At 46.1% G+C, this 14,135-nt stretch overlaps 1 long non-coding RNA gene across 1 annotated transcript in view; it reads left to right on the forward strand.

Moving 5' to 3' along the window:
* The first annotated feature begins 11,502 nt into the window (after window positions 1-11,502).
* LOC147711159 (uncharacterized) overlaps window positions 11,503-14,135 on the forward strand; it is a 143,592-nt gene continuing 140,959 nt past the window's right edge. The window contains exons 1-2 of the long non-coding RNA XR_015295663.1: window positions 11,503-11,594; window positions 11,719-11,849. This is a non-coding gene — a long non-coding RNA (uncharacterized LOC147711159). The remainder of the gene's footprint in view (window positions 11,595-11,718; window positions 11,850-14,135) is intronic.

Genomic DNA, 14,135 nt, shown 5'->3' on the forward strand with positions numbered 1-14,135 from the left:
GTACGTTTTTTAAATTATTTTTTTCCATCCAACCCCTGCCCACCAACTTTGTGTTGTGGCGGTCGCCACTGAATACAGACCTCTAAATAGAGCAAAGAAGCTGCCACAACTTCACTTAGACAAGAGGTGCTACAAATTAACAAGTGATTTAACTGCTTCAAGGAAAAGGCTGTCTCTGCAGCAGAGCTTCTGCTTAAAGAACCAGAATAACAGTTGAATTACAGCTGTCTTTGAAACAAAAGGATACAAATAATCAATTCTAAGGCAGACTCAACCCTTTTAACCTTACACTGCCTGCACATAAACAAAGTATCCCGAACAAATAAAACAACTCCAATGGGGAAGAAAGACAGTGCTTGGCTAAAACAATTCATAGTATCTAAACCCAAATGAAAGCCAAACACTACAGAACACAGATAAGCCCACACTAATCATGCAATTTAAGCACAGAGTAGTAATAATATAAATGCAAAGCACACAGATTCTGCAGTAACTTAATTCACAAGCATCAAGACAAGAGGATGTTTCTTTGGATCTACATTATTTATAGTGTTGGTTGTATTTATTTGATGTTAACCAGTTCGCTGCACATGACGGAATGGTTCCGTCATGTCCCACGGTGCTCATGTGCCAAGGACGGAACCATTCCATCCTCTGCACACAAGCACTAAATCACAGTGCTGTAAACAGCAAAGGGATTTCCTTTTCTTTTGAGCCGAGGGAGCTGGGGAAGAACTCCCACAACCTCCAGAGGCATTTTTTTTCAAGGTAATGATGACTGCGCGCATTGCGCGCTGATGTCATTACATGGAAAATTAAAGTGAAATGAGCAGATCGTCTCATTTCACTTTCATTGCCTTTGTGCTTGCTCGGCTATCTGGGCCCCCAGAGCATGTAGGCAGATGGGAGAGGTATCATTGGAAATGGAAGAATCTCCCCTTTCCAATGGTACCCTTCCCTAGTGGATCCCTGCTTAGCGATTGCCAAAGAAGACCGATCCCCAAGCAGGGATCCAACCGCTAGACACCAAGGAGGGGGTAGAAGCCCCTTGGGCAAGGGCTTTTGCATCTTCCTGTATATTACGGCATATTCAGTCTTTTTGTCCCCCCCCCCCGGAGAGATGGGGTCAGTAGCCCCCGATCTGCCCCCCACACTAGACACCATTTTTTTTTAATACTTTGGGGTGGAGGCTGCCGTAAATGGGCATTATAATGCCCCCACTCCTACCAAAAATTACCACTGTCTTTCTGCACCCCCTAGCGTGCAGATGGGGGCAATAGCCCCCAATCTGCCCCTCCCCATTGGGGCAGAAAGCACACTATGCACCAGGGATTATTGTCTATTTTTATAAAAGGGGTGTGGTGGCTACCCACAATGGGCATGCTTATTCCCCCCCCCCGCAAAACAAAAGGGATAGCCTTTGCCCCCCAAGAGGAACATGGGGATTATTACCCCTTATCTGCCCCACCCAGGGGACAGAAATCCCACTAGACACCAGAGATTTTATTTTTGTAAGAAAAGGGTGGGGGCTGACAAGAATGGGCATGCCAATGTCCCTACCTCCCCCAAAAGCATAAAGTACAGTCTTTCTGCCACCCCACTGGGGGGCATTTGGGGTTATTACCCCAGATCTGCCTCGGGGGGAGGGGGGGGGTTTAGCCCACTAGGCACCACGGGTTACTGTTTTATTTTATAGAAGAGGGTCATGGGCTGTCCACAACGGGCATGCCAATACAGGCACCCCTCGGACCCTAATAATAACAGTCTATTTGCCCCCCCAGTGGCAGATGGGATTAATTACTCGAAATCTGCCCCAAGACCAAAGTCCTCATCCTCGACTGCGCCCCTCCACCTGGGACAACTCTTGGATCCCCCTCACACCCACAGACCATGCACGAAACCTTGGCATCATCTTGGACTCTTCGCTCACCATGAACTGCCAGATCAACACCATCTCATCATCCTGCTCCCACACGCTAAGCTGTCCAAAAGATCTTCAAGTGGATTTTCACCGAGTCCAGAAAGACGATTACTCATGCACTCATCAGCAGTAGACTCGACTATGGCCATGCACTCTACGCCGGCATCCCCGAGAAACTGCTCAAGAATTTGCAGAACATTCAGAATGCCTCAAGCAGACTCATCCTCAATATCTCCCACCACAGCCACATCACCGGCTACTTGAGAGACCTCTTTTGGCTCCCAGCCAACAAAGGAATCAACTTCAAGCTGCTCACATATTCTTACAAAGCTCTGCACAACCTAGGACCTGCATACCTCAACCACTCACCTCGCATTCCACGTACCCACCAGAGACCTCCACTTCACCCAACTGGCCCTGGCACTGTCGCATGTTATTATCCCCAATCTGCATTCCCCGGGATCAGAAAGCCCTCTAGACAGCATGGATTATTTTTTTAATAAAATAGGCATGGGGGATGCCCATAATGGGCATGGAAAGCCCCCCCCCCGCCCCCAGGGGCAAGTCTTTCTACCCTCATGGGAACATATGGGGCCAATAGCCCTGATTTGCCCCCACCCCCGGGAGAGCAGAAAGCTCTCTGGGCACCAAGGACTAATGTTTTCCCTGTGCAGGGGTGGGGGCTGCCCTGAAGGGACATGCTGATGCCCCTACCCCTCAAAAAATGGGTGCAGTCATTCGACCCCCCCAGGGGGGCCAATATAGTTAAAAGCCCACTAGCCACCAGGGACTATTTTTACTTTGTGTAGGGGTGGGTCTTCCCAGAAAAGGCTTGCTGATGCCCCCCCCCCAATAAAATTATTAGGCACAGTCTTTCTGTCCCCCTGGGGGACAGATGATGGTTATTACACCCGATCTCCCCCCCCAGGGTGGGGTAGAAAGCCCACTAGGCACCAGAGGTATGTTTCTGGGCATGTCAGCGGCTCCATAGTCAATAGGCCCTCCCCTTGTTTATAGGCACACATGTTAGCCATTTCCGCCTAACTTGGGGGCAGATCTGCGATATGTTTAGGCTCCCCTGCCCCCAAGGGGGAGGCAGAAAACCACTACATGCCAGGGAAAGTTTCTGTGTGTGTGTATGTGTGTGTGCATGTGTGTGTATCTGCATGCACTGGCATTTGGCTGGCTGTGTGTGTACTGGCATTTTGCTGGCAGTGTGTGTGGACCTTCAATTGGCTGGTGGTGTGTGTGGACTAGTGCTTGGCAGCAGTGTGTGTGTGGATTAGCACTTGCCTGGTAGTGTGTGTGGACTGCCACTTGGCTGGCGGTGTGCATTGGATGGTGCTTGGCTTGCGGTGTGCATAGATGGTGCTTGGCTGGTGGTGTGTGTGGACTGGCACTTGGCTGGCAGTGTGGGTGGACTGTCACTTGGCTGGTGGTGTGGCTTGCATGGATCCCCAAGCATTTTCTCATCCAGAATCCTCAAATTTAGCTAAAAAGTCACACATGTCTGTGTGGGAAAGGTGAAGTATCACCGCGCCAGCACAAATTTACTGCCTCCCCTCGATCTCCTGATAATAATGATGCCTCACTTGTGTGGGTGCACAAAGCAGAGTCAGCCTAAACACGTATTAAACAAACTGGCCTAATGGACGCGCTTTGGTTCCCCCTGTTTTTCATTTTATACGCTTTTAGGCTGACTCTGCTTTGGGCAGGTATCATTTTTACGGGAAGCAGAGGGGAATGCTCAGTGGTAGGAAATTTCTGCCTGCACACTAATCCCACACAGAAAAGTGTGGAAAATGTAAACAATTTTTACGCTAAATTTCAGGTTTGCAGGGGATTTTGGGTAAGAAAATTGTGGGGAACCACACAAGCCACGCCTCCCTGTACTCCCCCAGGACCCCTGCAAACCTCAACCCAAGCTAAATGTGAGGTTTAAAGGGGATTTTGAGTAGGAAAACTTTGTAGGATCTGTGCAAGCCACACCTCCCTGGACTTTCCTGGATGTCTAGTTTTCAGAACATTAAGTCAAAGTCAAAGTCAAAAAATTTATATAGCGCGCTACATACCCAGAGGGTCTCAAGGCGCTTGAAGAGGGGTGGGGAATTACTGGTCAAATATCCACGTTTTAAGTTGCTTTCTGAATGCTAGGTGGTTCTGAGTAAGGCAAAGGTGAGTGGGAAGTGAGTTCCAGGTTTTAGCTGCCAGGTAGGAAAAGGATCTACCTCCCATGGTGCTTTTGTTGATGCGAGGTACAGTGGCAAGGGCTTGGTTGGATGATCGTAGCTGGCGTGAGGGGGTGTAGAAGGACAGTCGTGTGTTGAGGCATTCTGGTCCGATTTCGTAGAGTGCTTTGTGTGCGTGGGTTAGGAGCCGGAAAGTGATCCTCTTATTGACGGGGAGCCAGTGGAGGTCCTTCAGGTGACCAGAGATATGTTCTTTGCGCGGGATGTCTAATATGAGCCTGGCTGAAGCTTTCTGGATTTGTTGGAATTTTTTCTGGAGTTTGGCGGTAGTACCGGCGTAGAGGGTGTTTCCGTAGTCCAGTCGGCTCGTGACCAGAGCGTGGGTGATCGTTTTCCTAGTTTCGGTGGGGATCCAACGAAATGTTTTTTTGAGCATGCGAAGAATGTTGAAGCAGGATGAAGAGACGGCGTTGACCTGTCTATTCATTGAAAGTGAGGAATCCAGGATGACGCCCAGGTTCCGTGCGTGGTCCGTCGGGATGGGTGCCTTTCCAAGGGCCTCTGGCCACCAAGAGTCGTCCCAGGCAGAGGGGGAGGTACCTAAGATAAGGACTTCTGTTTTATCTGAGTTCAGTTTCAGACGGCTGTGTTTCATCCATTCGGCTACTTCTTTCATTCCTTCGTGTAGGTTAGTTTTGGCGGTGCTAGGGTCATTGGTGAGTGAAAGGATCAGTTGAGTGTCATCCGCGTAGGAGATGATGTTGAGGTTGTGTTGGCGTGCGATGGCCGCGAGGGGGCTCATGTATACGTTGAAGAGGGTGGGACTGAGTGAGGATCCTTGGGGTACGCCGCAGATGACCTCAGTGGCCTCTGAGATGAATGGTGGGAGGCGGACTCTCTGGGTTCTTCCGGTGAGGAACGAGGTGATCCATTCCAATGCTTTTCCTTGTATTCCGATGTTTCTGAGTAGCTGTAGGAGGGTGCTGTGGCAGACTGGGTTTGCTGTGTTTCCCTCATTGGCCGCCGGTCCAGTGACCAAAAACGCAGGTGCCCCCCTTGCAAAACCAAGTTATTTTTATTTATTTACGATGTCTCCACAATAAGTTTTGTGCCCTTCTCTGTCATGGGTTCATGGCCCACCCACATAAGTGAGGTAGTATTTTTATAGGGAGGTGAGGTGTTGGTCTGGTGATTCCACAACGTTACAACAGAATAAGGGGGGATCACTGTTCCATCCGAGTGTGCGCTGTGAATTTCACTTACACCGCCACCCATGGAGTAATACTCCATTACTATTTAGGTTCCCCTGGAGAGAAGACTAATTGTCTGGTCACCTCGGCGCTCTAGTAGGGGCTTAGAACCCCATGTACCTCCAGTATCACATAGAGGTCAACAATACCCTACATTTGCACTTGCACTATTTTTATATTACACTATTACCACCTATCTATGCACTGGTCCTGATGAAACGCATTGGATCTTCTTGACCACGATAGCATGAAACATGTCGACCTGACCACACCTTATGTTACCCAAGGTACATTATTACCCACATTGTAACACATAACCTCCGGGTTTTTTAACATGACAGGGGAACCCATACTTCACTAATAAAATTACTGCCCTTTGGTATCCCCTAACCATTTTTACCCACCCCCACCCACAATACCATTCTACAGTAGGACCCTCTCCACATACCCGCACTCATCATACAGCTGTTCACTTAAAAAGATCTCCGACAAAGTGACCCTTCAGGAGACCCATAGAGCATTGCAGCACTGTCCCGAGGAGGAGGGCCGCCCGATGATGAAGTATGACATCCTTCGGGTTGTGTGAGGGCAACAAGAGACAAAAAATGTCTCCCCCATACCTTCTTGTTTCACTTGAGAAGTCCTAGGCCATACCTAGCTTTCCCTTCCTTCTCTAAGATTTCTAACCTCTCCCTTTACTTTATCTGATGTGGGCGTGAAATTCAGAGCGGACACACGGATGGAACAGTGATCCCCCCTTATTTGGTTGTAATACTAGAATCTGGAGCACGGGCACTGGACCTCAACCAGCTCCTTGCCCCCCCTATTTTGTTTGACTTGATCCCACAACGTTCCCACAAAGTAATGTGAGAAAAATGTGAGGTTTTAGATAAATGTGAGGTTTCTAGGGGATTCTGGGTAGGAACATATTTGGAGAACCACGCAAGCTCCACCTTCATGGACTCCCTGGGTGTCTAGTTTTCAGAAAGGCAGGGTTTGGTAGATTCCTACCAAGCCCGGGACCAAAAATGCAGGCGATTCCCTTGCAAAACCAAGTCTTTTTGTGATCGATATTTTTGAAGTCTCCACACTATGTTTTGGGCCATTTCATGTTGCGTGCACTAGGTTTACCCATACAGGTGATGTATAATTTTTATCAGGAGACTTGGAGGAATGCTGGACGGGTGGAAGTTTTTGGCTTCCCACAGATTCCAGAACTTTCCATCACAAAATGTGAGGAAAATGTTTTTTTTTACAAAGTTTGAAGTTTGCAAGGGATTCTGGGTAACAGAACCTGGTGAGAGCCTCACAAGTCACCCTTTCTGATTTTCCCTGGGAGTCAAGTTTTCACAAATGTAAAGGTTTACTCGGATTCCCTAGGTGCCGGCTGAGCTAGGGTCTAAAATCCACAGCTAAGCACATTGCAAAAAAAGGTCAGTTTTCACTTGGAAAATGGGATGTGCCCACGTTGCATTTTGGGGCATTTCCTGTCGCAGGTACGAGGCCTACCTGCATAAGTGAGGTACCAATTTTATTGGAAGACATGGAAAAATGCTTGGTGGGTAGTATGTTGTGGCTTCCCACAAATTCCAGAACTTCCCATGCCAGAAATGTGATTAAAATGTGTTTTTTCACAAAGTTTGAAGTTTGCAAGGGATTCTGGTCAACAGAACCTGGTGAGAGCCACAAAAGGCACCCATCCTGGTTTCCCATGGTTGTCTAGTTTTCAAAAATGTACTAGTTTGCTGGGTTTCCCTTGGTGCCGGCTGAGTTAGGGTTTCCGAATCCACAGATAGAAACATTGCGAAAAAGGATCAGTTTTCACTGGAAAAATGTGGTGTAGACGCTGCGTTTTGAGACGTTTCCTGTCACAGGCACTAGGCCTACCTACATAAGTGAGGTACTAATTTTATTGGAAGACTTGGGGAAATGCTGGGTGGGTGGAATTGTGTGTCTCTCCCGCAGATTCCTGAAGTTTCCATAACATAAATGTGAGGACAATCTTTTTTTTTACAAAATTTGAAGTTTACGAGGGATTCTAGGCGATAGAACATGGTGAGAGCCACACAAGTCACCCCATCCTGAATTCCCATGGTTGTCTAGTTTTCCAAAATGTACTGGTTTGCTAGGTTTCCCTAGGTGCCGGCTGAGCTAGAGTTTCCAAATCCACAGATAGGCATATTTCAAAAAAAGGATCAGTTTGCACTGGAAAAATGTGATGTGCCCACGCTGCGTTATGGGACATTTCCTGTTGTGGGCACTAGGCCTACCCACGCAAGTGAGGTACCGTTTTTATTGGGGGACTTTGTGAAATGCTGGGTGGGTGGAAGTTTGTGGATCCCTGCAATTTCTAGAACTTTCCATCACAGAAATGTGAGGAAATTGTGTTTTTTTTTACAAAGTTTGAGGTTTGCAAGGGATTATGGGTAAGAGAACCTGGTGAGAACAACACAAGCCACCCCATCCTGATTCCTCTGGGTGTCTAGTTTTAAAAAAATGTACAGGTTTGCTAGGTTTCCCTAGGTGTGCCGGCTGAGCTAAGGTCCAAAATCCACAGCTACGAACATTGAAAATGGGATGTGCCCACGTTGCATTTTGGGGCATTTCCTGTCGCAGACACGAGGCCTACCTACATAAGTGAGGTACCAATTTTATTGGAAGACATGGAGAAATGCTGGGTGGGTAGAATGTTGTGGCTCCCCACAAATTCCAGAACTTCCCATGCCAGAAATGTGATTAAAATATGTTTTTCCACAAAGTTTGAAGTTTGCAAGGGATTCTGGTCAACAGAACCTGGTGAGATCCACAAAAGGCACCCAGCCTGGATTTCCATGGTTGTCTAGTTTTCAAAAATGTACTAGTTTGCTGGGTTTCCCTAGGTGCCGGCTGAGTTAGGGTTTCCGAATCCACAGATAGACACATTGCGAAAAAAAGGATCCGTATTCACTGGAAAAATGTGGTGTAGACGCTGCGTTTTGGGATGTTTCTTGTCACAGGCACTAGGCCTACCTACATAAGTGAGGTACTGATTTTATTGGAAGACTTGGGGAATTGCTGGGTGGGTGGAATTGTGTGTCTCTCCCGCAGATTCCTGAAGTTTCCATCACAGAAATGTGAGGACAATCTTTTTTTTTACAAAATTTGAAGTTTGCGAGGGATTCTGGGCGATAGAACATGGTGAGAGCCACACAAGTCACCCCATCCTGAATTCTCATGGTTGTCTAGTTTTCCAAAATGTACTGGTTCTGCCATACTTAGAAGAGGCTGCGGGTGAAAACGTAGACACAAGTCGATTTGTTTTCAACTCAATGTCAATAATAATTTATTTCAACTGTTACTTTCTATAGGAAATCCTTGAAGGTTCTACACAAATGATCTCCTGCTGAATTCAGAAATGTGGCTAATTTTCATAAAGGTATTTGCTTTCCAGGATCTTTTAGTGGTTTCATAATCATTTCTACCACTATCTGGAAGGAGATTGAAAGCAAAAAAATAGTTAAACTAGGCTATGTCCCACTAAAACTGAGTAGAAAATTCTGACTGAAGTCTGTCCGTTCCTGCAAGCTGGGTGGATAGTGATTTTAGCACCCCAAACTCTTTGATGATACCATTTTCAGGGAAATAACAGACACTTTCTTCTGCAGCACGTTTCCACAAAATAAAACTTTGCTGTATTTTGACTAATTTCTCTGTCCCCTCCAGGGGAATCCACAAACCCTGGGTACCTTTTGAATTCCCAGGATGCTGATAGAAAAGGACGCCACATTGGTACGGATACCTTATGTGAACAAAAAGTTACAGTGGCCTACGCGTGACTATGCCAAATATCCAAAAAAAGGCTTAGCACAGGGGGGGGGGGGGATCTAGCAACGAAGGAGTCAGAGGTGGGTCCTCTGCTAAGGAGGAGGAGCGTTGCCCCTTCCAACAGTGAAAAAAAAATAATAAACTGTTGTCTATTATCATTTTATTTTGTGTTCCGGGGTCTCCGGCGGGGCCAGGGGGATAACAGGGTATGCACTGTTATCAGTGTGCATGACTGTTTGGTCGGCCATCTCGGGCCGGCCAAACAGTCATGCACACTTTGCATGATCTAGACTCAGGCTGCATTGCAGCCTGGGCGGAGAACATGCCTAGGTGGAGAACATGCCCAGGCCCCCAGCCCCTGGCTGAGAGCTGAACCACTGTGCTCAGACCAATCGCAATGCTGCTCTGCAGTGTTGTGATTGGCTATGGGGAGCCTGGGTGCTTCCTCCTTCCTGACAGAGCAGAGAGACAACGAGAGGCACAACGATAAGGTAAGTTTTCTCAATTATTTTACTACCCCCGCCTCCTCCTGTGTCCCCACCCCGATCCGTGCCAGCCACCACTGGAAGGGGTTAATGGTCCTAATTGAGAATGAAGAATGATGGGAAATGTAGTGTTTATTTGAATTTGTACTGTAAATCTAATAGGAAAAGAGTTTGCAAAATGGACCTTCAGTCTTGTAATAAAATATGTAATACTCTGTTCACTTCAGCAAAACTAATACTGCATGGTAAAATGCAATGCTGCTAGTGTTTTAAAGATATTTTCGATGAAATACACTAATATGAAATATTGAGTCACTCCAGTCATCTGCAAGTCATGCAAACATCTCAGCAACAGCCACTAAGCCTATTGAGCAATTCTATAATTCTACAGCCATTCACTCGGCCTGCTATTTCATTGTGTCTCTTTCATTTTATTCTTAATATTTTTGTGTACAATCCATCTATAATGTTTTTGATTGAAAATCATTGTTTTTAATTTTATTTCAATATGTCTATAATGTGTAACAATGGAATGCTTCATTGTATCCCATTTTCGGAACTTGTTTTAGTGAAGGAAATTTCCTAAGCTTCTTTCCAATTTTATCCCGACAGTTAATAACTGTTGCACATGTTGTTGCTTCATAGTCTAGCGTATACACTATGCTAACCAAAAGACTAGGCTGTGTGCACATTAGAATTGCTATATTTCAGCGTCTCATAATATGGGGTCCGAAGACCCAGAGAATCTGTGACTGTTAAGAAAATGTAATAATATTAGTGAATTAATAAAGTGCATATACATAACAAAGCAAACTTTAAAAACTTTAAATATTCTACAAATTTGAAGAAATTTTAAAGTGTAATCTAAACATTAGGCCCTCATTACAATGTCGGGCAGACACCATTGCGGAATCAGGACCGACCGACCTCCGGTCAGCGGTTCCGACCCCATTATCAGGATGTGAATGCACATGATACGGTTGCATACTCTTGCTTCTCTATGGGAGCTTGTGCTGCAGCCATAAAATGTCTGTAGCACAAGTTCCCATAGAGAAATGGGTGTTTTTGTTAATCCCTGCACAGTAATTGCCACTAAGTGTAGAGATTGACAGGGGGGAACCAGAGGCCACTGTGACAAGGGGGCCCTGCGAGGGGCCCTCAAAGTCACTTCCTGACAGGCTTTTCTTGTCGGAAAGCCCGGCACGAACAGCCTGTCGGAAACCAACATCATAATCCCCGCAGCGTAAACGCCGTACATAGGGGATTATGAGCGGCCTTTGATTGGCCGACGGGCTCGTTGAGCCCATCGATAGCCAGTTGTTCCGACTGGAATGTTTCAGATCCGACAACCTTCATTGTAATAGGCTGTCAGATATAAAAACAACTATGTAAGTCGGTAAGTTTCCTATCTGTAGTCAGAAGCTTTCCAATTTACATTGTAATCAGGCCCTAAATTGGTATCTTTAACCTGATATGTGGGAGCAGCGCATATACAGCAAACAGAAACTTGTAAGGAGGATTGGTGAACTAGACTGAAGACTGGTATTTACTGACAAAAAGAGAGCATGCATAATGAGCAAAAAAGACTCAGTGATATATTAGTCTAGAATATCCCTTCATCTTGTAGAAAGAAACTCCACAAATGAACGGCGCCACCCGAACCTAGAGGCGTGGCGCCCTTAGTGGCATCCGGGGGCAGAGCCAGCAGGGATGTCTTCAAGGCGGTAACCCGGTAACCAACCAGGACAGGGAAGAGCTAGCACGTCATCAGGGAGGCAGGGCTGGCCTTCCCTCCCCCGAGGGTACAAAGCCCCGGGGGAGGCTGAACTAACCCTCTTTGTCCTCTCCCAACAGCTCCGGCGGCAGCAGACCAGCAGAAGAATTACGGTGGTAGCTGAGTCGCTGCACGAGGGGAAAGGAGAGGGCCCCACAGCGTAGTCATCAGGTGAGTGTTAGTAGATGTCTGTGTCTATGATAGACAAAAATGCTCATCGAACATCAGCGGAGTTACATGTTCAGTAGTTTGATTCTGTAACACTTAATGATTCCTCTTTTTTCTTTACTCCGAGGAAATGCTTCATGGAAAAAAGGAAAGCAGTCGGGGGGAATTCCCAGGTCCGGAGGAGCCTAGCCCGGTAACACAGCCAGCGACCTTTGGAAGGAAAAAACAGCGTGGGCGGCAATGGCGGAGGCACAATGGGTATGAACACTGTGGCGGCCATTTACGGCCATGGCTTAGACACAGGGTTTGTTGTAATGGGCGGGGGTGTTTCAAGCAAGTTACGTTAAGGCAGTTCACATCATGGCTTTATGTATTTAGGATGAAAACGGGTCGCATGTGGCTGGCTGAGGAAATTATAAAAGTCTGTAGCTTTTACCAAACACTTTACACTTCTTTCGGCACCCCTAGGGAATAGCCTAGAGGTTCAGTATTAGGCAGTGAGTTTTGAGACTGCCGGTTCAAGGGAGCTATGTGCATGAAATGTGCTTGTTCTTTTAGGTCACATTTTACGAGATACCGATGCAAAAAAGAAACGAAATGCTAGAACATTATAATGTTGCAAAGAAACTGTAAGTTTATATGCCTTTTTAGAGCTGCTTTCATTCCTTTTCACCCATTGGCCCTGGGGACGTATTTCTCTTAAAATACACCGTTTCAGCCGGGTTTAAATGGCACTGAAGCGCCGTCGCCACGCCATCAATTAAAGTTGTGTCTGCAGAAACAACCCCTCTGCTTGCTGTAATCCGTGCAATGCGTCTCCTGCTCAGCTGCAGTCACTGCCCCAGGCATTAGCTCACTGGAATGGTCGCTGTATTTGTTTTATGGTTTAGACAAGGGCGTATTTTGGACGAGCTTCATGAAAGCATTCTTCCAAAGCGATTAAGGCACTCATAAATATCTAGTGCAGGGGAACCGCCACTCGGCTAATTCTCGTTCCAGCACAGATGAACGGAAAGGTCAAGCTTTGATCTCAGAAACGCCATGCTGCATCAACATATGATTTGTACCTGAAATTATACTGTGCGTATTAAATATGCAACAGTACTATTACATGTGCATTAAAATATTGTGAAATAATGCATATTATCAATACTGCAGATTTACATAAAACGGCTTCTTCACTAAACCAGGACCAATGACCCGTATTGGAAGGGCACTAAAAAATTCGGCAGCGGGCCTTAGAGAGCGTTGTGTGCACATACTAAATTCATATGTCCGCACGGTGCATTATGCAAAATGCACATCATGACGGCGCCACCCGCTCCTAGGGGCATGGCGCCCTTAGTCCGGGGCATAACTATTCTTTCACCATTGCCTATTTACGTTTTGAATATTGAAATTTCACTAGCTTTATTACTGTCAGTCTTCCAGTTAATTATAAATGAATCTGGCTCAGCATTTCAGCATAAATAAACTAGAGCAGATCCCGGAAGCGTGGTGCTAAGTGTTTTTGTAACTCCACCTGAACCAGTGCCTTCAAGGCTGTTGGGCGCAAATATTTTAACCCCCAGTGATGCACGTGGTGATAAATATGCAATTGTTGATAAACAGATTTAGGGCCACGGGTAAAACCAGAGGCAAATCACACCGACGTGTTCACATGGTATTTGAATCATAAAGAAGTAATCCAACAAGAAAACGTCTTGGAACTTGCCATCCGTTTTCAGATAGACAGGTTTTCAGGAACAACATCCTTCCCATGGGCTAAGCTTCCTGCTGGCCAATCGCAAGAGGAAGAGACTTTAAATACCCTGAAATGATATTGAGAGAATTCTGCTCAGCTTCTTAAAAGCTGACCGCTCTGCATCGAGTGTGTTTTTCTTTCCAGTATGACTGAAGCATTGTTTTTATGGTGTGGGCTGATAGTGTGTGCTCAGCGTAATGAAATAAAGCTAGTTTCAGACGTCTTCAGAGACCAGCAAACTGAGGGAAAAGCGACGGCATCGCTGGAACGTGCATTAGAGCATCAGCTGCATGTTGTCTAACGGGGTGGCCATTTTAAGAGAATCGGCAGTTTACCGGTGCAGCCATTTTAAGTGGGTGACGGAACTCAAACAATAACCGGACCAGCATAGAAAACCCACAAACACCCTGGGTGTTTTCATTCTTAAACACAACGATCTTAAAATAACAAAGTGTTAAATAATTTTGGTCATGCCGGCTCATGCTGGAAACTACAATTTCAATGACTCGATTTATAGTGCTAATTTTAATTCAAAAGTATGCAATCTGAGGACGGGTTGGAAGCTTGCTAAAAGCCGAGCGCGTGCAAATGCATATGTTGGCCAGAAAAATTGCATAATAACTTTAATTTCAATCCTTTAATACGATATCTCCTGCCTTTTCATGTCGCACATCGGACGGCTCAAGCATGCACGCAATGAAAGCTAGCAGAACTTGGACTACTTCACTTGAGTGCACGTCCACGTAATGAGCTGCATTTATAAATGAGTAGGTGCTTATTAAGAGAATTCATTTTCGTTT

Source organism: Lissotriton vulgaris, chromosome 5 (genome assembly GCF_964263255.1).
Source record: "Lissotriton vulgaris chromosome 5, aLisVul1.2, whole genome shotgun sequence".
Lineage (NCBI taxonomy): Eukaryota > Metazoa > Chordata > Amphibia > Caudata > Salamandridae > Lissotriton > Lissotriton vulgaris.